Raw genomic sequence first — 25,972 nt, forward strand, 5'->3', positions numbered from 1 at the left:
GTCTGATGTGAGCACACTCACCAGGAGAGAACAGGCTGACGTCATTCATGGGAGTTTGCTCTTCCACCTTTCAAAGAATCTTAAGAGGGGAAGTAAAAAGCTGTTATGTAAACTTTAACAGTTTTTTTTTCAGGACACTGCAACACTCCAAGTGAAGGTATTACCCCCCCCCCCCACACCCACCCACCCGGCAGGCATGACTTTAATGGATGCTGCCGTAGGGATAGTGGTGAGCTGCAGAATTAGGGCTTCAGATGACTGTTCTCTGGTAAATCCTTCCAGCACTCCTGAAATATTGCCAGACTGCTGCAGTCTGCAGAGGCAGGGCACTAGGCTTTCCACCCCCTAGCTTGGGAGGCCATTACTTTGAATAACTGGATGTTGTCATTTCCAGAGGCTGCACTTTTCCCTTTTAATTTTCCCCAAGTCTGAGACAAAAATCCCTTCTAATGCAACTCCCCACTGAAGGGGAGCAGCAAAGGAGATGCAAAAGTTCATCTTGAAACTAGTCATCCAAGCGTGCCAACCAGCCCTGAGAGAATCTGAGATCTCCATGATTCTTTTTGGTGCCAAAGAAAATCTAGGATCTCAAGCCCATTTTGGACCCAAGGAAATTAAGCAGACCAAGTTCCAGATGGTGATGATGTAGTCCATCCTACCTATACTGAAGTATGATTGGATGCGTTTGGTGGACCTCAGAGTCTTACTATGACATAAAATAGATTCCAAATTGGGACTTGCCCTCACTTTGCCTTTTTTGCTTGGGTCCAGAGCATGATATTGCAAACTGCCCTAATTGTGCTCATTTTAATAAACGTATGATTTAGAGAAATTGACTTTAGTGATCATCTCACGTTGTGGCATCTGCTGGTCTGTCTTTCAGACCCTCTAAATGCAAGGAAAGGCGTCCAAAACCACATGAGTTCAGATGACATGCCTTCTGCCAGTCTGCCAGACTTGATGGTCATGGGACTGGAGAGTCCTTTATTCACCTTTGTATGACCTTAGAAGTGTCTGAGACTGTGTGCCTCCTGGGACCAGACATGCCTCTTGACCCCACTATGTCCACACAAGCTGAAGGATGAGGGTTGTTTGGGTCAGAGATGCTCTGCAGGCCACAGCTTCCAACTCCTATTTCAGGGCTTCAGATAGAGAGGGCAGCTTCTGACACAATACCTAGGGCCTAACTCTAAGGCCAAACCTAAAAGGATACTTTCTGCTATGCCTTAGCTTCGGTCTTCAGGCTCTGAACCTCCACAGGGTCTACCAGCAGGATCTGCTTAGACTGGCTGATTCATTTATTGTAGCATCCAAACTGCACAGTCTATCTTACTAGATCCCCTTCTACATAATCTGTTTCTGGGGAAAGAGAGGACCCCCAGGAATGCAGTCTCATGATTCTTATGATGGTGGTTTATATAGCCCAGTTGTCCACAGGCTGACATGCTGATTGTTTCAAAGGACAATCTAGCCTCAGCTTCACCACCAGTGGACTTCACTTTTACGGAAGCTCTTAAGATAATACCTAATTTCCCCTAGGAGGCTAGGGGTTACACGAAGTCTAAGAAAATGGTGAGAGAATTTCTTAAGCTCCCTGAGCTTAAATGTTTTGGGCATTCCTCCAGTGTTCGAAGTTGTGGATAACATTTGACTCATCTTTGCCACCTGATTCCCAACTACCTACTCGGGATTCCATCATGTACCCCACCCTTGGCACCTTGAGACTTGATAGCATGGCTGTTCCACTAGCTGCTTCTCATGGTCTTTTCTTGGACAAGGACATACCGAACATTTTGAAAAGCAAGAAAATCTAGTATCAGAAAATTGTACTGTTGTAAGAGAATTTTCTATGTGGTGCTATCAGCAACATATTTCTCCAAAAAGTATCAACCAGGTGCTAGTCTGCCTTGTTCTCATTTAAAAATGGGCTCACATTCTCATCCCTAAAAATGTCATTCTTCAGCCATCTTTGCCTGCCTTCCCATGCAGCCTCCTGTCTACACTCACCTCCTGTTGAAACAATTTATTAAGGGTGTCATTCACCTGAGACCCCCCCCCCCCCCCCCCGTGAAGAGCACCCTCTTCCTCTTGATCACAGTGTTGTGCTAGAAAAGCTTACTCTGCTTTCTTTCGAGTCAGCTGCTAGAGCTGCTGATCCATTTCTCTCCTGGAAAAGACTTGGTGGCAACCTTTCTAATTTTTCATCAGGGCAGTTTTTTCTCTCAAAGGACTAATCCTTAGCTAATGCTAAATTTAATTTCTGAATTTATCCTAAACTATTCCATTCACCTCCCTGCTTTTTTTCATCACCCTCAAAGGGGGGAGTATAACCTTCATTCTCGATATTTATAGACAACTCTCATACTATCTGGGCAGTACCAAGAGAGGCAGAAAATCTAGCCAACTCTTTGTAGCCTGTGTTAGTAACAGAGACCTCTGTCAGCAAATGTGCAGTTTCTAAGGGAATTTCTATCTGTATTGCCTTCTTGTTGCAAGCATCATGGAAACTAAGTTCCATTTCATATGAAGTCTCGGATTCCACTAGAGCTACTGCTGTCAAGTACCTTCCACAGAGGGGTCCTTACCAGGAAATTCTAAAGACTGCCGCTTGGTCCTCAGTCCACACTTCCAGTCGTCTTCAAATCCAGGGCTGGCTTTGCCAGTGCATTCTTGCAGGGCTTTCTAACCTCTGTCTAGATGTAACAGCCCCTCCCCCCATATATTTTTTCTCAGCTTTAGGATGTTCTTCGTGTTTCACTGTTGCAGTCATTACATTTGGGAAATCTGCTGGCAGGTTGCCCTCAGTCGGCCAGATTAACAAAAGTCTTGGGTCCTGCGTCTGTTGCTGTCTCCTTCCATGACGTCAGGGGTACAAAACATGCAGCCGAAACCATTACATCAGTCTTTCTTGCCCTGCGGTGCCTGAAGCAGAAGCAGTTCGGAAGTGCCAGTCAGCCGACTCCTGAAATTTTCGTTTGAGTTTCAGAACCGAAGTCTTCAACTTAAAGCCAAGTACCCTGTTGGGGAAACTTTTTCTTTCTCCTTACTGATGTCAGCAAAAGTTAATAATTGCATTACTTGTGGAAAGCAAATACCTCAAAGATTTTCATTTGTACTGTATTCCTTACCTAGGCCCCTGACCACAACGTACTTTGTTGTCTGTTTTGTGCTTTATTTAATCAGTGTCGGTACATGTTTGCCTCTAAATATTTCAGTTCTCTGTTTAATTATCCAGAGATGATGTCGGTTAACCATCTGACTCCCGGAATTACGAAAAAACCCAAAGATAAAGACAGACAGAGGTCGTTGAGGTCCAAAACTGCCGACAAAGCTGCTTCTAAGCCAGTCGCCAATTCGCTGGTACTCAGTGAGGCACTTTCGCAGCCCCTGATACCCGCTACTTCTGACTCGCAAGCCTCTACTGAGGCCCATTCAGAGTCCGGTATGCTGCAAGATGCTTCACCTGTGGAACCTGCGGATGGCTCTACTTTGGATGGGTCCAGAGCTGCTGTGCAGGCACCGGCTTCTGAGGGTGTATTCAGGCCTACAGACTTGTATATTAAACTGACTCCACCTTGTGTACTAAGGCCTAAATCTCTATCTGTCTAAAAAAACTGATGCCCAGGCCCACATGTTCAGGCCCCTATGCCTAAAAAACAAATTATCAAAATGGCGGAAAATCTTATTACTCTAGTCAGGGGTAGTCCCCCCCCCCCCCCCCCATTCTAAGAGGCCTAGGGCTGAGATTGACTATGAATCTTCTGATCAAGACTGTTTCTTCTGATTCTTCTAATGACCTGTATTTGTCCATACCTACTTATGAGGATTCTGATGCAGAGGATTCCATTCCTCTGCTACCCCCCTGAGGATTTTTCTTTTGGGGAAACTTTGCATACCTTAAGGGAGCATTTCCACTGGGAAAGTCAGGAATTTTCTGAATCAAAAAAGAGGCTTAGGGATTTCCTTCTACTACCTCAGCATAGGTCTTCGGCTATACCTCCTGTACTAGACATTGTTGATGTGTTTTTGGAATCCAGTATGGTCCTTGATTCCCTGCCTCCGGCTCCTAGTAAACCTGACAGATACTACAGGGTTCCTGAGTCCCACAAGTTCCTTTTGAAATATCCTGTTGCGGATCCAGAAACCATTTCTCAGGGGCCAACTGTGTTTACATTACGTCATCTGCCAGTGTATCGAAGGCAGGGTATTGTATATAATTTTTACAGGATCTACTGAATCTGATTAGCACACTAGTTGCCACATAATTTCTGACAGATTAAAAGTGGTTGGATAGGCATTATTGCAAATACTTCCAGGTACTCCCAGGTACTCCCATAGTATTATGCTCTAACAGAGTTTGCTTTGTGTCAGGGGTAGGTTAGATATGCAGAATGTGAAGCAGTGTATTCAGATTGTCATGAGATGTTGGAATACCCCTGATATTGATGACTCAAGTGCCCCCCCCCCCCCCAAAAAAAAACAAAAAAAAAATGCCTTCTCTTTGGCTGCTTTGTCATTGCCAGATATTTCATCAGTATAACGTAATCATATTCACATTATGTTGCAAATGGTAAAGGTCAAACTAACCATTTCATATTTGTATGTAAATGAGGGAAGGTGCTGTCAGTTTTGACCAAAAATAGTTGAATGTGGTTGTAGTTTTAGTATTTCCCAGATTAAAATGCTTGAAAGTGTGACATTTTATTTTCTAAGCTTTTTACTTGCGATTGTAAAAGCATAATTGTGGGCTATAGCATGCCACTGACATGTTATAAAATGTTTGGCCACATGTGCACTCATTTTCGTGTTGTGGAAGTATAACTTGTAATTGACCAGTGGTACGAGTTTTGTTTTACATCTGCAAGCAATACTTAAGAATAGATGCTCATAATTTGTCCTAGATCAGACTGTGATGGTCAGTCTGAGTATGCATAAGAAATATGCAGTATAAATGCATTTGTTGTATTTATAGATCCTTAAATGGCACATTGCTAATAAAAGCTATTTTCTTTCAGTGGAAGTCGATGATTTGAAAAAGGTATGCAATTCAATGACAGTGCTATGTAACGAAAAACAAAAACAGGAAAAGGTAAGCTGCAATTCATATTTTTTTGAGAACTACCCATGCTCTTGGTGGTTGACTTTATTATCTGAGGTTGTAGTGAACGTAGTAGAAAAAATTAGCAGGCCTTTACAAGTCTAGTGGCCAGTGAAGTGGAAATAAAATCAGCATGGTGATGGTCCATATAAGCTCTTCTTTCAGAATACAGCATTCTTTTTGGAACTGCTCTGTTTTTGACTTTTCTTCTGATGCATTCAGACTTGTCACTCTGTCCATATTTTTACTTTTAGGGTTATAAGTTTAAGTCAAGTAGATTGGACTAAATTTGCCTTTTCACACTTAAAATCTGTGCACAAGTTAAGTGAAGCAAAAGGCTGCAGAAAGCCAGTGCATTCGTATTACTTAATCAACCCATATTACACTGCATTTCACTTAAGTTCATAACACATCATAAAGTGGTGTGGTTAACAGCAGTAGAAAATGGTGCAACAGAGGTGATGTAGTTTAACTTCAAAAGTAGTGGCTCATCTGTTGCCACACGGCAAAATAATTTTCAGTTACTGCAAGTTCAGTGGCTTAAACGTCGTAGTATAGCACTGATGTGTACTACAGCATCCCTTTTCCCAGTGAGGTTCTAGCTTTAGTAGTCTGCTACATGCTGATCATTTCATTAATTTAGTAGCGTGTGTCTGTGTAGAGTAAGACTGATGTAGATGCAGCCATATATCCCAAGAGGTTTGTGTTAAATAAAATTAAGAATTCAATACACAGGAGGTTCAGATTCAAAAGTTTACTAGTGTACACCAGGAGGCAAAAAACGTACAAGTACAGAATTTTGTCTGACATGAAACAGGAAGCACACAATTTTATATAGGTTTAACATTCAAGCTATGCCCACCTTACTGACATGATATGTCACAGGGCATCTACATCACTTTAGTTTACAAGCCTCTATTCTTTTAATCTGCTGATGCAGTATATTTTAAAAAACTTTTCCTCTAGATACAATACGGCCTTGCTATCCAGCTGGTCAGTCATATAATGTCTTTCTGTAAAGTTACTTGTTCAAGGTTTCATATCAGTTCGAATACAATAGCAGCTTCAGTCTTTTAATGCATGTCTTTGTTCTCTGTTATACTTTCTCACACAGCTGCGTGCTATCTAAGTAACACATATACAAGGCCAGATCATTCCAACAGGAAAGCGCAGAAGATTTCATTATTTCACACATTTAATTTCCTGACCCAGCAGATAATCACTTATGAAAAGCATAAACATTAAAACTTGCTAAGCTAGCATTCTGTCAGGGTCAGAGATCAGCTTTTGCTTCAAGCCACACTGCAGTTTCAAAACTACTTCACATTTAGACATGAATTAATTTTACTACTATATGATTAATGGAATAAAAATGCATTATATACTACTTTGCTTTTAAACTAGCATTTCTCATGTATTCAAATACACATTTTTCTAACATCCCCCCCCCTATTAATACTTTTTATTCTATTTTGAAGTATGCATAGTGTCATTTCATCTCCTAGCCTTTTCCACTCAGGATTTTCAGCTAGTTGAGTCATCCAATCTATACTTCAGAAAAAGCGTCATCTGAAATCAATCTTTCAATTTCAATATCTTGGTAGAAAGTTTCAGTAACAGATACATCAACAAAATCTTTGATTAATCTTTTCATGCAGGGAATTCCACAGCAAACACATGCTCCTATTAGGAGTATACCCACACAAATGGCAATCAGAATATTCATTAGGATGGAACCCCACCCCCCAAATAGATTCTGGAAAAAGTCCGTCAGTGGGTTTGGGCCTGGTTCTCAGTCATGGCTGATACTTGCTGAATTTCCCTCTAGGTGGTTATTTATCTCATGACGATTGTCAGGAATAAAAGCACAGCATTCTTCTTTGATAAGCGCGCACGTACCACCTCTTGCCGCTAGGCTGAAGTAAAGAGCCATCCGATTTTGTAGCACAGCAGTTCTCATTGCATTCAGTTCATCAGTCACCCAATTCTAGGCTGGAAAAAGTTGCATTGCTCATTACTTCGAGAAGTTTCGACAACTTCCTCAGCTCCCAAATCGATTTGACTGCTCCATAGGCTGGGAATATTCCTGCCCAGGATATAACACTGTCACTCAAGTCCATATGAGTCAATTCGCTTTTGTCTTTTACTGAATTATGGTCTTTCCAACCAGCTTCGATCTTCCCAACTGGATTCACGGGTTTCTTAACTGGACCTTCGGATTTTCGAGCTGTTTCTCTTACATTTCGTATCTTACCCAAAGGTAATTCTGCAGTATGTCTTATTGCCGGAACCAAGTAACCCAAAAAACAACTGCCAGACCAATTCTCAGGTAGCCATTTATATGCTTTTTTCCCACAAATAAAATAAGTTTTCTACTTTAGTACTAATATGCATCAGCCCTGCATGAAACATTTTCTGATCTATAACTGACAATTGTTTAAACAAAACTGGATTTTTTTTAGTGTCACTCATAGTTGTTTTCAATGAGTTTAAATACGAGTCATAATTAGTATTACAAAAATTATTGCCATTGCTATTCTTAATATAACATCGGTAAGATATGGTTATATTTCAATTGCTCCAGCCCACCTGGACAGTGTCATTTTTGTAGAAACATACAACTCCTTTTTGTGTGACAGGTAAAAATAAAGCTATTTTGTCCTGTGATCTCAGTTCCTGTGTCGAAAAGTAAATTCTCCCAAGTCTCATTTCTCCCCAAAGGGACAGCGGACATTATCAGTCCTCCATATGCTGTTGGCATAGCTGTACAAACCCAGCAATTTGAAATGTTCATAGTCTCTGCATACACACGTTTCATGGCTAGGTATGTGTTAAAATTTGGATGCCAGTATGTAGACGTTTCATCACGCCTTCCCACTTTCACTTGTGTGGTTGTGTGTAGGATAAACCACAGCAAGAGGAAAATTGTCACAATTACAGTTAATAAATGTACACACAACAAAATGATTATGCAACATCTCTGGGGTTGATCTAAACTTTTATTCGCTTTGTTTTTGGCCATCTCGGTCTGGTTGTGTATCAGTCACAAAGTTTTTATCAAGTTGAAAGTTCTGTACCGGTTTACAATGCGTCAAATGAACTCAGGACGTCCTCTCAGCCACTCTGACTGCAGTAGGCGTTGCCAACAGAACCTGGTACGGTCCCTCCCACTTTGGACTCTCCCAATTCTTTCTTTTTGTCACTTTCACCCAAACGTATGTCCCAGGAACCAAGACGGTTTCCACCGGTCTGGTCTGTTCCTTATCTGAAAGAGTTAAACTGCAAAACAGATTTATTTGTTAACAGTTTCCTCATATAACTTGCTAATGAACTGTCAGCCTCTTGCTCTGCAGGCATGAGAGCTTTCCACGGAGGCACATAATATGCTCTCCCAAAAACCATTTCAAAGGGAGTCAAACCCTTTACATTTGGAACTGTTCTCATACTCAGCAGTGCTAAAGGCCGACAGTATATCCAATTCTTTTGGGTCTCCTCTACTAGCTTCCTAAGTTTATTCTTTAGGGTACCATTGTACCTTTCCACCAGTCCTGCTGACTGTGGGTGGTAAGCACAATGGTTCTTCAAGGAGATACCAAAAAATCTCCCAAGCTGGTGAATCGTTTGATTCACAAAATGTGTGCCATTGTCACTATAAATCCTTTCCAGAATGCCAAATCTAGAGATTACTTCTTTTATCAGGGCTTTTGCCACTGTTGCTGCATCCTGATTTTTGGTTGGAAAAGCTTCTACCCATTTAGAAAACATATCTACAATAACTAAACAAAACTTTTTCCCTTCACATTTATTCAATTCTATGAAATCCATACAAATAGTATGGAACAGGTATGGTGGTATAGGAAAACTTCCTTGCTTGGTTTTAAATGCCCCTTGTGCGTGATGCTTGTTACAAGTATGACAAGCTGCACAAATTTTTTGTTGTGTAATTTGTGTATCCATATGTTTGGAATATTCGATTCACTATAACTGTACCATCCCCCCTGTTGAGACATGGCACTGTCCATGGCTCAACAAAGCTGCATATCTAAATAAATTAGACGGCAATATCGGTTTTCTTTGGAAATGTACAGTCCATTCTCAAGAATTGCACCTCGTTTTACCCATTTTTGTTTTTCTGCTCTTGTAAGCGTCTGCATTGTTTTTAACATGTCTAAATCTAAAATCTCAGAGGGTTGTAATTCCTCCTTTACAAGTAAAGTTTCTGAGTCTGCTTGCTTTGCAGCTGCATCAGCTCGTGCATTGCCTTTTGAAATCTTATCCTGCTGTTTTGTATGAGCTACACATTTACAAATAGCTACTTTGGTAGGTAACTGAATAGATTCTAATAACTCCAAAATAAATTACGCATGATTAATAGGTTTTCCACTGGATGTTATCATTCCTCTTATTTTTCCATTGTTGTGCAAATACATGTACTGTAGAAAAAGCATACTGACTATCAGTATATATGTTCACACTTTTATTTTTTGCTAAAGTACATGCCCTTGTCAAAGCTATCAATTCTGCTGCTTGTGCAGATAAGTTGTGTGGTAAGGATTGAGCTTCTAAAATGTCAGTGTCTGTAACTACTGCATACCCCACCAGATAGATTCTTCCCTGTAGGACCCCTTCTGCATGAGCCGTCCACGTAATGTCACCTCTGCATTATCCAAGGGCATATCTGTAAGATCTTGTCTAGGTAAAGCTAACTGTTCAATTTCCTGCAGGCAGCTGTGTGGTGTGCGCTCCGCAGGAGTTGGAAGTAATGTCGATGGATTCAGTGTCATACATCGTTCAATTATCATATGAGGTTGGCTCAGCAGTATAGTCATACATGAAAGATGTCTAGCAGGAGAAAGGTATACTACTTCCTCTTGCAGTAAAATTATTGCAACTGCATGAGGCACTCTCAATGTGAGAAGGTGGAATAACACCACTGAGGCCGAAGCCTGTACTGCCATTGCGGCTGTAACTACTGCTTGTACACAGTGAGGCAAGGATCGCGCCACTGGGTATAACTGTGATGAATAGTAGGCTATGGGGCGTTGCTTGTCCCCATGTTGCGTCAATACTGACGTCATATATCCTTGCTTACAATCTACGGTGTGAAAGAACCGTTTGTGATAATTTGGAAGTCCTAAAACTAATGAAGAAGCTATTAACTGCTTCAACCTGCAGAAAGCCATTTCTGCTTCAGTTGTCCATTGTAAAATGTCTTGTGCTGCCATTGGTGTCTTGTATATCAAGTCAGTCAGTGGAGCAGATTCCAAAGCATAATTTGGTATCCAGCTCCGACAAAAATTAGTTGTACCTAAGAAAGACATCATTTCTTTCTTGGTTGTTGGTTTGGGTGCTTGCAAAATCGCTATTTTTCTTTCCTCATCTAGTATTCTACCTTCATTGGATATTACATATCCCAAGTATCTAACTTGTTTTCTCCAAAGTTGCAACTTTTGTTTACTTTGTGTCCTTGTGTTGCTAAAAATTTCAATAATGCTACAGTATCCTCCCTGCACTGTTGCTGGGTGGGTGCTGCTAGCAAGATGTCATCTACGTAAAGTAGAATTTGACTACCTCCCGGTGGGGTAAATCCTGCCAGGTTGCTAGCCATTTCTTGTGCAAATATTGTTGGGCTCTCACAATATCCCTGTGGTAGTCGAGTATACGTATCCCTCTTATCCTGGAATGTAAATGCAAACCAATATCGACTATCAGGATGTATAGGTATTGAAAAGAAAGCATTGCTAATATCTACTACAGAGAAATACTTCTGTTGCGGTTCTAAATCATTTAACAAAGTATGTGGGTCTGGCACCGTAGGTGCTCTAGGTATTACTGCATTATTTACAGCTTGTAAATCTTGTACCATCCGCCATTCCCAGTTTGCTTTTTTAACAGGAAATAGGGGTGCATTACATGGTGAATCAGGAGATTCTACCAGTACTCCTTCTTTGAGTAATGCTGCTATTGTGGGCTTAATTCCTATTTCTGCATCCTTTCTCAAAGGGTATTGTCTTTTCTGTGGTCTAAAAGCTGACTTTGGGGTAATTGTAACTGGTCCTGCTGTTCGAATAAGTCCTACATCTGACTTGCCTGTTGACCAGAGAGTTGTTGGAATTTCACATAAGGTCTTTTCTTCTAATAAGAATGATAATCAGCTGTCCTCGCTAGATTGCAAGTGTACAGCTGGATGTGTCTGTCAACCAATTCAGTTTTTGTTTTTGTATCCCTTGTTCTGACAGTTCTAAATCAGTCTGTTTCTCCCATCTTGTTACTTTTTCTCCTAAATCTGCCCATTTAACACCTTTGTTCTTTGTCAAGCTGACATGTGGCAACCGATTTGATCTATACAATGCAAGGAATTCTTGAGGTAATGAACAGCTAACTACACTGTTCCCCTCAGCATCCCAGTACAAAGTACGCAAAACCAATCTAGTTGCACGATTTCTAAACAATTCTTGCTCATATTCTCTATCAGGTCCTGGTGTAGTACAGTAGTATAGAGTACAGTGTAACAAATGCTGTCGATCAGTGTCAAGGGAGGGGGCTTTACTGATGGCTACGTTCATCAGCTCCTCGGTTACTGCCCCTGGACCAGTCGTGACTAGGTCCTGGCTGTACCAGTAAAAAGTTTCACCCTCCAGTCGCACTACAAAGGTATCCATTTGTCTCTGTGCCTCCATACCTTGTACAGTTGGAACTACTGCTATGCCAAATATCTGCATAAGGTCCCTGCCCAATAGTTTAACTGGACACTTTCCAGAAACAACTATTTTACTTCTCTGGGTCATACCTGAAACAGGGTCAGTTATTGCTATGTCATGGGAAAGTGGTTCCCTGTATAGTTGTCCATTTGCTGCTTTTACTAGTATATAATCAGGTGATTCTGATTGTTCTGGTAACTTGGAGGGGGTGTATCAAAGTCCGTGACGCTCCTGAGTCACACAGGAATTTGACTTCCCTTCCCTCCACCAGAAGTGTAACTTCCGGTTTCGTATCTGCCAAGTAGAGCTCTAAGCTCAATAATGCAAAGTCCAAAATTTCACTTTCTTCATCCTCCATATCTACTTGCACTTCCTCTACTCCCTCTATCACATTTACATTTGTTTTCTGTTTATTAATTTTCCCTGATGATTTCTGACTTTCACTTGATGTATCCTTACTATCATATAGTCAGTCCTCATCTCCCTTATCTTCTGTAATTACCTTTTTGTTTTGCCTACAATCCCTTGCTAGATGTCCTTTTTTCCCCGCACTTGAAGCATTCGCCTTTCTTTTTCCTCTCTCCAAAATCTTCTGATAGTTTGTCAGACTGTTTCCCTGGGCATTTTTCTTGCCCTTTTTACCTGACTGTAATACAAATACTTCAGCTCCGTCTTCAGCAGTGAAGACTTGTGCCTTCTTTTTCTTTTTACTATTAAAATGTCTCTCAGGATGTCTAGCGTATTCGAGTAAGGCTTGTAGCCTCCCTGTTCGATCTATCATATGCTTCGTAATGAAGCTACTAATAGGTGCAATGCAACCTTTCAAAAATGCATTTTTTAATTGTTGTTCATACGGGGAATCATTTGTTTGGTTCTCAGGAACCGACATACCGCTATGATTATTAAAACATTCTAATAATCTAGCATAATATCCATCTATTGTCTCATTTTCCTGTTGTATGCATTGATTAATGCAAGTCCAGTCTGCTCTAGGTTTCCATTTGTCAGAGATTCGGTCTGTCAGACCTTTCACTCTGTTGTCTAACTCTGCGTCACTATGTGGGAGTGGTCTAAGCTCTGCATTGCGAGGATTCCAGGCGCCACAAATCATGTGCCAATCCGGACCTATAATTTGTCTTACTACTTTTTCTACTTCTTCCCCATTCAAGTGGTAACTTAACCTCATGCCTTGTAAATCTTCTAAAAATTTCGTAAAATTAACTTTCGGATGGGGGATTCCCTCAGTAGCCTTCCGGATGTCTTCCGGTGTCCATGGTCTATATACTAAGAGTGTTGGATCCTGCCCTTCCTGTCCTGCCTGAGGATTTGGAACTTCTATAAGTGAGCATATTTCTTCCTCACTCTCATCCTGTAGATTTCTCTCTCTTTGGTATGATTCTGTGTCCCTATGTGTTTTACGTGTTCGGGACCTAGTCTCAATAGGATCTCTAACAAATGGTTGTGGTCTTGCTGAAACTTCAGGATAACGCAGAGGCGGACCAGCTTGTCCACTCGCTTCAAATCCTGAAAGGGGAAAGGGAGGAGGAGGAGCTGTCGCTATTACCAAGTTATTATCCTCTGTCTAAGAATAATGTTTTTGAATTTTTAAACTTCTGTATTCTCTACGATTTGCTTCCTCAATCCACCTGTGTGCTTGAGGAATGCCTAATTGGCGTTGCTTTTTTGCCTGACCTCCTGCATCAGATTTAAGCTGTTTAAGGAGTTTAACTAGTGAAGGTTTATCTAGTTTACCCCATCAAATTCATATTTATTAACCCATTTCGTATAAAACCTAACGTTATCAGAACGTTGTAATTGCATGTATTTTGCGTCTTCGGTTAGGGGCAGATCTCGCGAGGTTTTAGTGCACTTATTACCCATGTCAAAGAAAATGTTACGTAACCCTTTTTTATCATGTGATATCAAGTTCTTAGTTCCTTTTCACAGTTTATCTAGAATAACTGTCTACCTTATTCTGTTACCCTGATCTATGACAAAATATACAGTACTTCCTTTTGTCCCTGATCTGCAAAACAAATCTTGACAACAATATACTGTAACCTAGTCCCTGATCTAAAACAGAAAAAAGGCAAATTCTTCCTACCTGAGCCTCCGGTATTGAAAATCGTTCAAGTTCCGCTTTTCGGCCACAGATCAGAAAGTGGCCAGCCTCTTTACACACGACAATTCAGTCGGAGGTCTTTTCACTCAAGAAGAACCATTTCGGTAACTTCTCCTGCGCAGTATTCGACCACCGATATGCTCTGATCTGCAGCTTACCAAGGGAATTCCGTCTTGCGAAGGACCAAACTGTTAAATAAAATTAAGAATTCAATACACAGGAGGTTCAGATTCAAAAGTTTACTAGTGTACACCAGGAGGCAAAAAACGTGCAAGTACAGAATTTTGTCTGACATGAAACAGGAAGCACACAATTTTATATAGGTTTAACATTCAAGCTATGCCCACCTTACTGACGTGATATGTCACAGGGCATCTACATCACTTTAGTTTACAAGCCTCTATTCTTTTAATCTGCTGATGCAGTATATTTTAAAAAACATTTCCTCTAGATACAATACGGCCTTGCTATCCAGCTGGTCAGTCATAATGTCTTTCTGTAAAGTTACTTGTTCAAGGTTTCATATCAGTTCGAATACAATAGCAGCTTCAGTCTTTTAATGCATGTCTTTGTTCTCTGTTATACTTTCTCACACAGCTGCGTGCTATCTAAGTAACACATATACAAGGCCAGATCATTCCAACAGGAAAGCGCAGAAGATTTCATTATTTCACACATTTAATTTCCTGACCCAGCAGATGATCACTTATGAAAAGCCATAAACATTAAAACTTACCAAGCTAGCATTCTGTCAGGGTCAGATATCAGCTTTTGCTTCAAGCAACACTGCAGTTTCAAAACTACTTCACATTTAGACATGAATTAATTTTACTACTATATGATTAATGGAATAAAAATGCATTATATACTACTTTGCTTTTAAACTAGCATTTCTCATGTATTCAAATACACATTTTTCTAACAGTTTGTCTTGCTTCTGTCAAGATACCCCTTTTGCAATTAAGCAACCCAGTTGTATGCATTCCTAAGCTTCTTTGGGCTTCCAAATAACCTGTGTTAGAGACCATGTTAAGTTTAAGTTTGTTAAATTAGTGCTCTGTTTTTTTGCTGGGTCTTGGTCTTGGAAAAGGAATTTAATTGAATCAAGTTGTTAGCAGCTCAGTTGAGCTTGTAGATATTCATCGTGTTTCACTGTTGCAGTCATTACATTTGGGTAATCTGCTGGCAGGTTGCGCCTGGTTAATGTCTTGGGTCCTGTGTCGGTTGCTGTCCCTTCCATGACGTCAGGTCGTCAGGGGTATAAAACATGCAGCCGACGCCATTACATCAGTCTCTCTTGCCGCGCGGTGCCCGAAGCAGAAGCAGTTAGCAAGTGCTGGTCGGCGACTCCTGAAATTTTCATTTTAGCGTTTCAGAACCGAAGTCTTCAACTAAAAGCCAAGTACCCTGTTGGGGAAACTTTTTCTTGCTCCTTACCGATGTCAGTAAAAGTTAATTGCATTACTTGTGGGAAGCAAATACCTCATAAGGCTTTTCATTTGTACTGTATTCCTTGCCTAGGCACTGACCACAACGTGCCTTGCTATTGGTTTTGTGCTAAATTGAATCAACGCACAATTAAACGTCTGTATATTTTTGCATCTAAATATTTTGGCTCAAGCTTTATTTATCCAGAAATGTCTATTAGCAATCAGACTACCAGAATACCTAAAAAAACACAAAAAAGAGACAGACCGTCGAAGTCCAAAACTGACTAACCTTCTCTTAAGCCAGTCGCCGGTACTCTGAGGCGCTTTCGCAGCCCCTGATACCCGCTAATTCTGATTTGCAGGCCTCTACTGAGACCCATTCAGAGTCCGGTATGCCGTGAGGTGCTTCAATTATGGAACCCATGGATGTCTCTACTTTAGATGGGTCCGGAGCCGCTGTGCAGGCACCGGCTTCTGAGGGTGTTTTCAGGCCTACAGATTTGTATATTAGACAGACGCCATCTTCAAAACTAAGGCCAAAATCTAAATCGGTCTAAACCGCCTGTGCCACATGTGCAGGCCCCTATGCCTAAAAAACAAATGATCAAAATGGCTGAAGATTTAATTACTCTGATCAGGGGTAGCCAACCCCCTCCTAAGAGGCCTAGGCAAGACATTGACTATGAATCTTCTGAACAAGATTCTGTTTCTTCTGACTCTTCTAATGAACAGGATTTGTCTGTTCCTACTTACGAGGACTGATGCAGAAGATTCCATTCCTTCTGCTTCTCCCCCTGAGGATTTTTCTTTTGGGGAAACTTTACATACCTTAAGGGTGCATTTCCACTGGGAAAGTCAGGATTTCTCTGAATCTAAAAAGAGACTTGGGGATTTTCTTTTTCTTCCTTAGCATAGGCCTTTGGCCATACCTCCTTTTCTACACATTGTTGATGTTTTTTCAGAATCTAGTACGACTCCTGATTCTCTGCCTCCGGCTCCTTGTAAGCCAGACAGATACTACGGGTTCCCACAAATTCCTTTTCAAAAATCCCATTGCTGACCCTGAAACAATTTCTCAGGGTCCCAAGGGCATTAAGGCCTCTACTTCTAAAAATCCTACCCCTTCTGAAAGAGATTTCAAGGCACTGGATAGATGGGATAAGAAGGTTTCACGTCTGCAACCTTGGCAATCTGGGATTTAAACTGTCAATTTCATATGCTTAAATATCAACAGCATGTCATGGGACTACTTAAACAGGAAATGATGCTAATCTCTGACACTGTGAAAAATAAAGATTTGCAGGATTTATTACATTCAGCTGAACAAGTTGGAAAACATACTTTGCAATGTGGTTTTGATTCCTTGGAGGTCTCTTGCAGGGCTGCTGTAACTGAATCTGTGCTAAGAAGGCATCCTTGGCTCGAAGAGCAAACTCTGTCTGACCACGTTAAAGCAAAATTGTTGGATGCTCCTTTACAACAGGACCGTCTCTTTGGTAATAAGGCTGAAAAAGTGTTAGAAAAAGATGGAAGATAAAGCTAAATCTATGCAAACTGTGAAAGATTTATTGCAAGTGCAACCTCCAAGATTTAGTAGGTACTGGCCTACACAAAACTGGCCCTTTCCAGTCCCCTCGAGAGCCACTCAGGTCAAATCAAGACATTCCAAAGGCTCCAGGTTTCAGTCACAAGGGACGTTTAGAACAAAACAATGGGGTGCCTCCACCTGCAAATCTGGAAGCAGCAAGGCACCTCCCTATTGTAAACAGTCTCAATGACTTCCCCATACAATCACCAAGCACTTTCCCTTTGGGGGGAAAACTGGCACTTCATGCAGGAAACTGGCAACTCATTACCCAGGACAAATGGGTTTTAAATATAGTATCCCAGAGATACAGATTTCATTTCCACACGTTGCCTATCCCAAATGGATGGCCAGATCTGCCTCCAAATCAGTGGGCAGCATGAACATGGGGGGGGCTATTCGACCAGTACCAGAAGAGGAAAAGGGACAAGGTTTCTATTAAAGACTTTTCCTGGTACCCAGAAAAGACAAATCATGGCAGCCAATTCTGGATTTATCCATTCTAAACAGATTTCTGGACATTCCAAAATTCAAGATGTTGACTCAACAGTTACTGCCCATGCTAGGCAAAGATGCCTGGTTGGTAACTCTAGACTTGAGGCTTACCTGCATATCCCAGTCAGGGAATCTTGCAGAAGATACCTCTGCTTCGAAGCAGGCTACTTGCATTACCAGATGTTCTTTGTGTTTCACTGTTGCAGTCATTACATTTGGGTAATCCTGCTGGCAGGTTGCCCTCAGTCGGCCTGAATTCCAAAGTCCTAGGTCCTTCGTCGGCTGCTGTCTCCCCTTCCCTGACGTCAGGTCGTCAGGGGTATAAAAGATGCAGCAGACGCCATTTTCTTTAGTCTTTTTTGTCGAGCGGTGCCCGAAGCAGAAGCAGTTCGCAAGTGCCGGTCGGCCGACTCCTGAGATTTTCGTGTTCGAGTTTCAGATCCGAAGTCTTCAATAAAGCTAAGTACCCTGTTGGGGAAGCTCCAGACCGATGTCAGAAAAAGTAAATTGTATTTCTTGTGGAAAGCAAATACCTCATAAGGATTTTCATTCTTACTGTATTCCTTGCCTAGGCCCTGATCACAACTTTTCTGGTTGTCTGTTTTGTGCTAGATTTAACCAACGCACTAAGCGTCGGTAAGATTTTGCTTTAACTTATTTTGGACGCTGGTTTAATTATCCAGAAATGTCATCTGATAGCCATCCGACTACCGGAGTTCACAAAAAACGCAAATAAAAGGAGACAACCGAGGCCCAAAACAGACTATTAAGCTTCTCCTAAGCCAGTTGCCGGTTCTCAGTGAGGTGCTTTCGCAGCCCCTGACACCCGCTACTTTAGAGTCGCAGGCCGCTACTGACTCCCACGTGGAGTCTGCCATGCCGCTGGAAACTCAATGTATTGGAGCCTCTGATACTATTCTTTCAGATGGGTCCGGAGCCGCTGAGCAGGCACCGGCTTCTGAGGGTGTATTCAGACCTAAACATCTTTACATTAAACTGACTTCAACTTCAAAGGCAAAGACTAAAGCACCTTCTAAAGCAAAGAAACAAACTCAAGAGCCAAGTGGTAAGGCCTCTATGCCCAAAAAACAGATGCTCAAAATGGCCGAAGACTTGATTACCTTGATCATGGGTTCCCATCCCCCTCCTGATGAGATCATGGGTTCCCATCCCCCTCCTGATGAGATCATGGGTTCCCATCCCCCTCCTGATGAGATCATGGGTTCCCATCCCCTCCTGATGAGATCATGGGTTCCCATCCCCTCCTGATGAGATCATGGGTTCCCATCCCCTCCTGATGAGATCATGGGTTCCCATCCCCCTCCTGATGAGATCATGGGTTCCCATCCCCCTCCTGATGAGATCATGGGTTCCCATCCCCCTCCTGATGAGATCATGGGTTCCCATCCCCCTCCTGATGAGATCATGGGTTCCCATCCCCCTCCTGATGAGATCATGGGTTCCCATCCCCCTCCTGATGAGATCATGGGTTCCCATCCCCCTCCTGATGAGATCATGGGTTCCCATCCCCCTCCTGATAAGAGGCCTAGGCAAGAGACTGAATATGAATCTTCAGATCAGGTTTCCATTTCTTCTGATTCTTCTTCTGATCAGGAATATTCTCTTCCCCCCTATGAGGATTCTGATGCTGAAGAATCTATACCTTCAGCTCCTTCAGAGGACTGTTTTTTTGGGGAAACCTTGCATACCATGAGGGAGCATTTGGGAGCATTTCTACTGGGAGAGCCAAGATTTTTCAGAATCTAAAAAGAGGATCAGGGATTTCCTTTTACTACCTCAACACAGGCCACTAGCCATTCCACCTGTGTTATACATTGTAGATTTGTTTTCGGAGTCTAGTCTTACCCTTGACTCCTTGCATCCAGCTTCTGTTAAGCCTGACGGATATTACAGGGTTCCTGACTCTCATAAATTCCTTTTTAAAAACCCTGCTGCAGACCCAGAAACTATTTCACAGGGTTCCAAAGGAGTTAAGGCTTCCGTTGCAGAAAACCCTACCCCCTCTGACAGAGATTCTAGGGCACTGGATAGATGGGGGGAAAAAGGTTTACACATCTGCTACCTTGGCTATAAGGGCCTTAAACTGTCAGTTTCATATGCTCAAATATCAGCAACATGTCATGGCATTGCTTAAACAGAAAATGTTGTTAAACTCTGTGCAGAAAACAAGGAAATGCAGGATTTATTGCATGCAGCTGAACAAGTTGGAAAGCATACTTTGCAATGTGGTTTTCTTTAGAGGCATCCTGCAGGGCCGCAGTTACGGGTTCTGTAATTAGGAGGCATGCTTGGTTAAAGGAACAAAATCTGCCTGATCATGTCAAAGTTAAATTATTAGATGCACCTTTACAGCATGATACTTTGTTTGGAATTAAGGCAGAAGAGGTGTTAAAGAAAGTGGAGGACAAAGCAAAATCTCTGCAAACTGTCAAAGATTTTTTACAAGTACAGCCACCTAGGTTTAGTAGACACTGGCCAACAAAGAATTGGTCCTTTCCTGTCACAGACCTCAAAGGGGCAGATCCAGACGCCCTAGAGGCAGATCCCAGGCGCAAGGTTTATACAGGTCAAAGCAGTGATGTGCTTCTACCTCCAAAGTTGGAGAAGACAAATCACAACCATACAGGGAACAGTCCCAATGACGTCCCCCTGCCTGCACCAAGCACTTATCTCCTGGCAGCACCCTTAGGGGGAAAATTAGCACTTTTTTCTCAAAATTGGTACATCATAACCCAGGACAAGTAGGATGTTCTTAGTGTTTCACTGTTGCAGTCATTACACTTGGGTTATCCTGCTGGCAGGCTACCCTCAGTTGGCCTGAATTCCAAAGTCTAGGTCCGGCGTCGGTTGCTGTCAGCTCTTCCCTGACAGTGCGCCAGGGGTATAAAAGTTGCAGCTGACGCCATTTTCTTCAGTCTTTCTTGCCATGTGGTGCCCGAAGCAGAAGCAGTTAGCAAGTGCTGGTCGGCCGACTCCTGAGACTTTCGTGTTCGAATTTCAGATCCGAAGTCTTCATTAAAAGCTGAGTACCCCGTTGGGGAAAACTTTTTTCTTGCTCCAGACCGATGTCAGAAAAAAGTACAGTTTTTTTACCTACCATAAATGTAGATGTTAGAGTGTAAACACTGCTGCAGTCATTACACTTGGGTTATCCTGCCGTCAGGCAGTCCCGCAGTCAGCCAGAGTTCCAAAGTCTTGGTCCGGCGTCTGTTGCTATCGCTTCCTCCCTGACTTCAGTGCGACATGGGTATATAAGATGCAGCCGACGCCATTTTCTTCAGGTTTTCTTGCCCCAGATGTCAGGTGCCCCCAAATAGGTAGGCAATTCAAATTGCTAGTAAAAAATACAAAAGACAAGCAAACGACCATTTTTAGTTACCAGCAAATACTCCCCATAGGTAATGAAGGGTAGATGCCCTAGGTAAGTACCAGAAAGTAAGAGGGGAAGGAGGGGGGTAACCTGGACTGCAGCAGTGTTTACACTCTAACATCTACATTTATGGTAGGTACAAAACTGTACTATGTTCGTGTTACACTGCTGCAGTCATTACACTTGGGTGGAATCCCAAAGCTGTGGTAGGGAGGCTGGATCTATAAGGCATTAGGGGTGGTTATAAGGCCCTGCAGTACAGCAGTGGCAAAGCCAGCTCTGGATTTGGAGTATAAAGGCAAATGGTAATGTTTGGTGAAGGTATGCACAGAACTCCATGTTGCTGCTTCCAAAATATCCTTGGTAGGTACTTCTCTGAGGTAGGCAGTTGAACTGGCTGTTGCCCTGGTGGAGTGAGATCTAATGCTGCTAGGTACAGGTTTCTCATGGTGGGTATAGCAGAAACGTATACAGTATCTTATCCATTTTGAAATAGTCTGCTTTGAAATGGCTTTTCCTTGTGCTCCTGCAGCGTATGCTGCCAATAATTGCTCAGATTTTCTGAAAGCTTTGGTTTTGTCCAAGTAGAAGTGTAACTGTCTGTGAATGTCCAAAGAATGTAGTAGTCTCTCCCCTTTGATGTTCATCGTGCATACAGCCGCAGTAATCACAGATGGGTTTTCTGCCGTGAGGCGGGTCCTCGGTCGGCCGAATTCCAAAGTCTAGGTCCGGCGTCGGTTGTTGTTGCTTTCTTTCCTGACATCAGTGAGGCAGGGGTATATAAGACACAGCCAACGCCATTTTCTTCAGTCTTTTTTGCCGCGGTGCGAAGCAGAAGCAGTTCGCAAGTGCCGGTCGGCCAGCTCCTGAATTTACGAAAAATTGGAAACCGAAGTCTTCATTAAAGCTAAGTACCCCGTTGGGGAAACTTTTCTTGCCTCAGACCGATGTCAGAAAAAGTTAACAATTGTATTTCTTGTGGGAAGTAAATACCGCATAAGGATTTTCATTCCCTCTGCATACCTTGTTTAGGCCCAGACCACGACGTCTTGGGCTGTCGCTTTTGCGCTACTTTCAATAAACGCACTATTAAGCGTTGGGCAGAGTTCGCCCAACACTTTTTTGGAAAAGCCTTTGATTATAAAATGTCGTCTGAGACTCCGACTATTTTGTCCAAAAAACGCAAGGACAAGGACCGACACGCGAGGTCCGCGGTCCCCACCGACACCACGCCAAAACCGGCTACACGTGGTCCGGTTCTCAGCGAGATGCCTATGCAGTCCCTGAATACAGACTACACTTCTTTGGCGGTGTCTTCTGTAACCGAGACCGCAGGTACCTCGGCCCATACCCAGACTACAACCACCGAAGCCACTGTGAGCGTTGAACCTCCTAATGTGGACAGGTCCACTTCCACCCATGGTATCTTTAGACCCTCATCTTCCTTTTCCATTAAGGCCTTTACTAAGTCCATTCGTGCTGATGTTATTGCCAGTAGCAGAGCAGTTTTCCAAGAGATGTGTATTAATTCTGCTGTGTTAGCTGGCTCAAAAGGAGGTAAAGTTAATTTTTTCCAAAACAAAGTTGAGGTCCCAAGTTGGTGTAGGTGTTCTGCGGGGCGGTCTTATGTTTTTAGCCCCTCTGAGGTACTGTTTGAGCAAAGGATTAGAAAAAATTGGTGGATCCGTGTTGTAATGAGCAGAGATAGCTGAGGCGTGGATCTTGATGGATGAAAAAGAGAGGCCCTTGTCCAGCATCTCAGTTAAGTATTGCAGTATCTGAGGAATGTTTGGGACAAGAGGGTCAAGGCTGTGCACTTGGTTCCAGGCACAGAATCTCTTCCATTTATCCGAGTATGCTTTCCTAGTGCTAGGCCTTCTGGCCTCCAGAATGACATTCATAACAGCTTTGGAGAGAGGCATTGTTTGCTTGACTAAGGAATTTTCCTTGCAGCTAGATTTAAGGTCTTTAGCTGGCTGTGAAGTATCTGATTGTTGTGCTGTCCGCAACTGTGGTTTATGAGGCAAAATCCAGGGTGGTTCTTGTGCTAAGTTCTTTAAGATTGGGTACCATTGCTGGCGTGGCCAGTGTGGTGCAATCAGGATCATTTTTGGCTCTTCCTGCCTGGCTTTTATGAGTACCTTTGGAAGGAGAGGTAAAGGAGGGAAAGCGTATACTTGTAGTTTTTTCCAGCTGAATGAGAGGGCATCCACTTTCCATGCTTGTGGATTGTAGCTCCTTGTGCAGAATTTCTGTAATTGGCAGTTCTTTGGGGAAGCAAACAGGTCTATGTCCGGGCTCCACCATTTTTGTTATTCTGAATATTTGTGGGTTCAGTTCCCATTCGTATGGGTCCATAATGTTTCTGCTTAGGTCGTTTGCCAGTGTGTTTTTCTCTCCTGGCAGGAATTGTGCTTGCAGATGAACTTGGTAGTTTAGAGCTGTGTTCCACTAGGTCATGGCTTGTCTGCAGAGGGGGTAGGAGTGTGCCCCCTTGCTTGTTTATGTACCACATAACTGTGGTGTTGTCTGTCTTTAGTAGTAATTGTCTTGGATGCAGTAGGTCCTTGAAAGCTATAATAGCATTTTGTACAGCTAGCATCTCTTTTTGATTGATGTGGAGATGTCCTTTCTCTGTGGGCCACTCGCCCTGGATACATTTTCCTGCCATGTGTGCTCCCCAGGTGTAATCCAATGCATCTTTTGTCAGTGTGTGCCTGGCTGTGGGTTGAGTGAAAGGCTGTCCCTTGTTGAGGTGACAAGCTTGTGCCCACCATCAAAACTCCTGTTGTAGGCAAGGAATTAGTGGTATAACTGTTTCCAAACTTTGACAATGTTGAGACCATATGCTCTTTAGGTACCATTGTAGTTTCCTCATATGCAGTCTGGCGTATGGAATTAGTAGTATGCAAGATGCCATGTAGCTCAAGGCCTGCAGAATTTTTCTTGCAGGGAGTTGGGTCTTTGTTGCCATTAATTGAAAATATCGAGTCAGTTGTCCTTGCTTGTCTGGCATGAGATAAGCCATCTGGGCCGTTGTGTTCAAGCTGGCACCCAGGAATATTATCTGTTGAGGGCACTAGTTTTGATTTCGTTTACTGTGTACCCCAGGCAACTTAACTTTTTTACGTACGCCAGATGCTTTAGTAGAATGTCCTTGAATCATGCAGTCGTCCAGGTATGGATAAATTTGAATTCCTTTTTGCCTGCAAAATGCAATTACTGGTGCCAGGCACTTTGTGAAGACCCTGGGCGCAGTAGATAAGCCAAAGGGCAGTGCAGAGAATTGATAGTGCATTTAACCAGCTAGAAATCTGAAGCATCTTCTGCAGTTTTGTCTGATAGGGACATGCAGGTATGCCTCTTAGAGGTCCAAAGTCACGAGCCAAGCTTTCTTGCCCAGCATGGGAAGAAGTTGCTGTAGTGTCAACATCTTGAATTTCGGAACATCCAGGTAAGTGTTTAGTGAAGAAAGGTCCAGAATGGGTCTCCAGGCTTTGTCCTTTCTGGGAACCAGAAAGAGTCTTGAGTAAAATCCTTGTCCTCGTTCCTGTGGTGGTACCTTTTGAATAGCTCATGTCCATGAGTGCTGTAATTTGTTTTTGATACTCTGCCCATTGATTTGGTGGCAGATTTGGCATTCCTTTTAGCCTTGGCAGGGTATGGAAATGAAACCTGTAACCTTGAGATACAATGTTGAGAATCCATTTGTCTTTGGTGATGCAATGCCAGTTGACAGAAAAGTGCCAGTTTTCCTCCTAAGGGGGCTGCCAAGAGAGAGCTGTTTGGCAGCTGCAGTGGAAAGTCATTGAGGCTGTTTTTTTATAAGGTTGAGGCCTGTCTTCCCCTTCTTTCTGGCCTGGTGTGCCCCATTGTCGAGGCCTGTAAGGGCCTTGTCTGACCTCTACCTCTTGGACGTCTGTATCTGCCCCTTTGAGGTCTATCTGTGACTGGAAAGGACCAATTCTTTCTTGGCCAATTTCTGCTAAAACGAGGAGGCTGAACCTGTAAGAAATCTTTCACCGTTTGTATAGATTTTGCCTTATCCTCCATCTTCTTTAATACCGCCTCTGCCTTAACTCCAAACAGCACATCCCGCTGCAAAGGTGCAACCAATAATTTGAACTTAACATGATCTGGTGACGTATGTTCTTTTAACCAAGCATGCCTTCTAATGACCGTGTCTGTAACTGCTGCTCTACAGGAGGCCTCTAAGGATTCAAACCCACATTGCAAAGTATGTTTTCCCACTTGTTCAGCTGCATGCAATAAATCCTGCATCTCTTTTAAGTTAGGAGGATCTGAATCTGGAAGCATCTTTTGTTTCAACTGAGACATCAAAAATTGCTGATATTTTAGCATGTGAAACTGACAATTCAAGGCGCTCTTTGCTAAAGTTGCAGACGTATATACCTTCTTTCCCCATCTGTCTAATGCTTTGGAATCTGTCAGAGGGAACTGGGTTTTTTGTTGATGAGGCCTTAATCCCTTTGGGTCCCTGAGAAATAGTTTCAGGGTCCGCAACAGGGCTTTTGTACAGAAATTTGAGAGTCAGGGACTCAGTAATATCTATCCAGTTTAACTGGGGCTGGGGGAAAGGAGTCAGGGTTCAAACTGGATTCAGTGTACACATCATCCACAATGTCTAAAACTGGCGGGATAGCAAGGGGTCTGTTGAGGCAATAAAAGGAAGTCTCTGAGCCTTTTCTTGGATTCTGAGTAATCCTGGCCTTCCCAATGGAAATGTTCCCTCATGGTATGTAAGGTCTCCCCAAAGGAGTAATCCTCAGGTGGAGAGGCTGATGGAATTAATTCCTCAGCATCAGAATCCTCATAAGGGGGTAAAGAATATCCTAGGTCCGAGGAAGAGTCTGAGGAAATGGACACCTGGTCAGAAGATTCATAGACTGCATCCTGTCTGGGCCTTTTATCAGGAGGGGGATGGGACCCCCTGATCAGGGTGATTAGGTCCTCGGCCATTTTTAGCATTTGTTTCTTAGGCATGGAAGCCTGTCCTGGAGAGAGTTGTCTCTTTCTTTGTTTCTTAGGCATGGAAGCCTGTCCTGGAGAGAGTTGTCTCTGTCTCTTTGCTTTTAAGGGGCGGTCTGTGGTTCTGTGGAAGCTGGGTCACCCTAGACATCATTGTTGAT

At 42.7% G+C, this 25,972-nt stretch overlaps 1 protein-coding gene across 1 annotated transcript in view; it reads left to right on the forward strand.

Moving 5' to 3' along the window:
- Positions 1 to 25,972, forward strand: part of SPG11 (SPG11 vesicle trafficking associated, spatacsin) — a 2,547,571-nt gene that overhangs the window by 1,829,649 nt on the left and 691,950 nt on the right. The window lies entirely within an intron of this gene.

Source organism: Protopterus annectens, chromosome 7.part0 (assembly GCF_019279795.1).
Source record: "Protopterus annectens isolate FY-2018-M chromosome 7.part0, PAN1.0, whole genome shotgun sequence".
Lineage (NCBI taxonomy): Eukaryota > Metazoa > Chordata > Ceratodontiformes > Protopteridae > Protopterus > Protopterus annectens.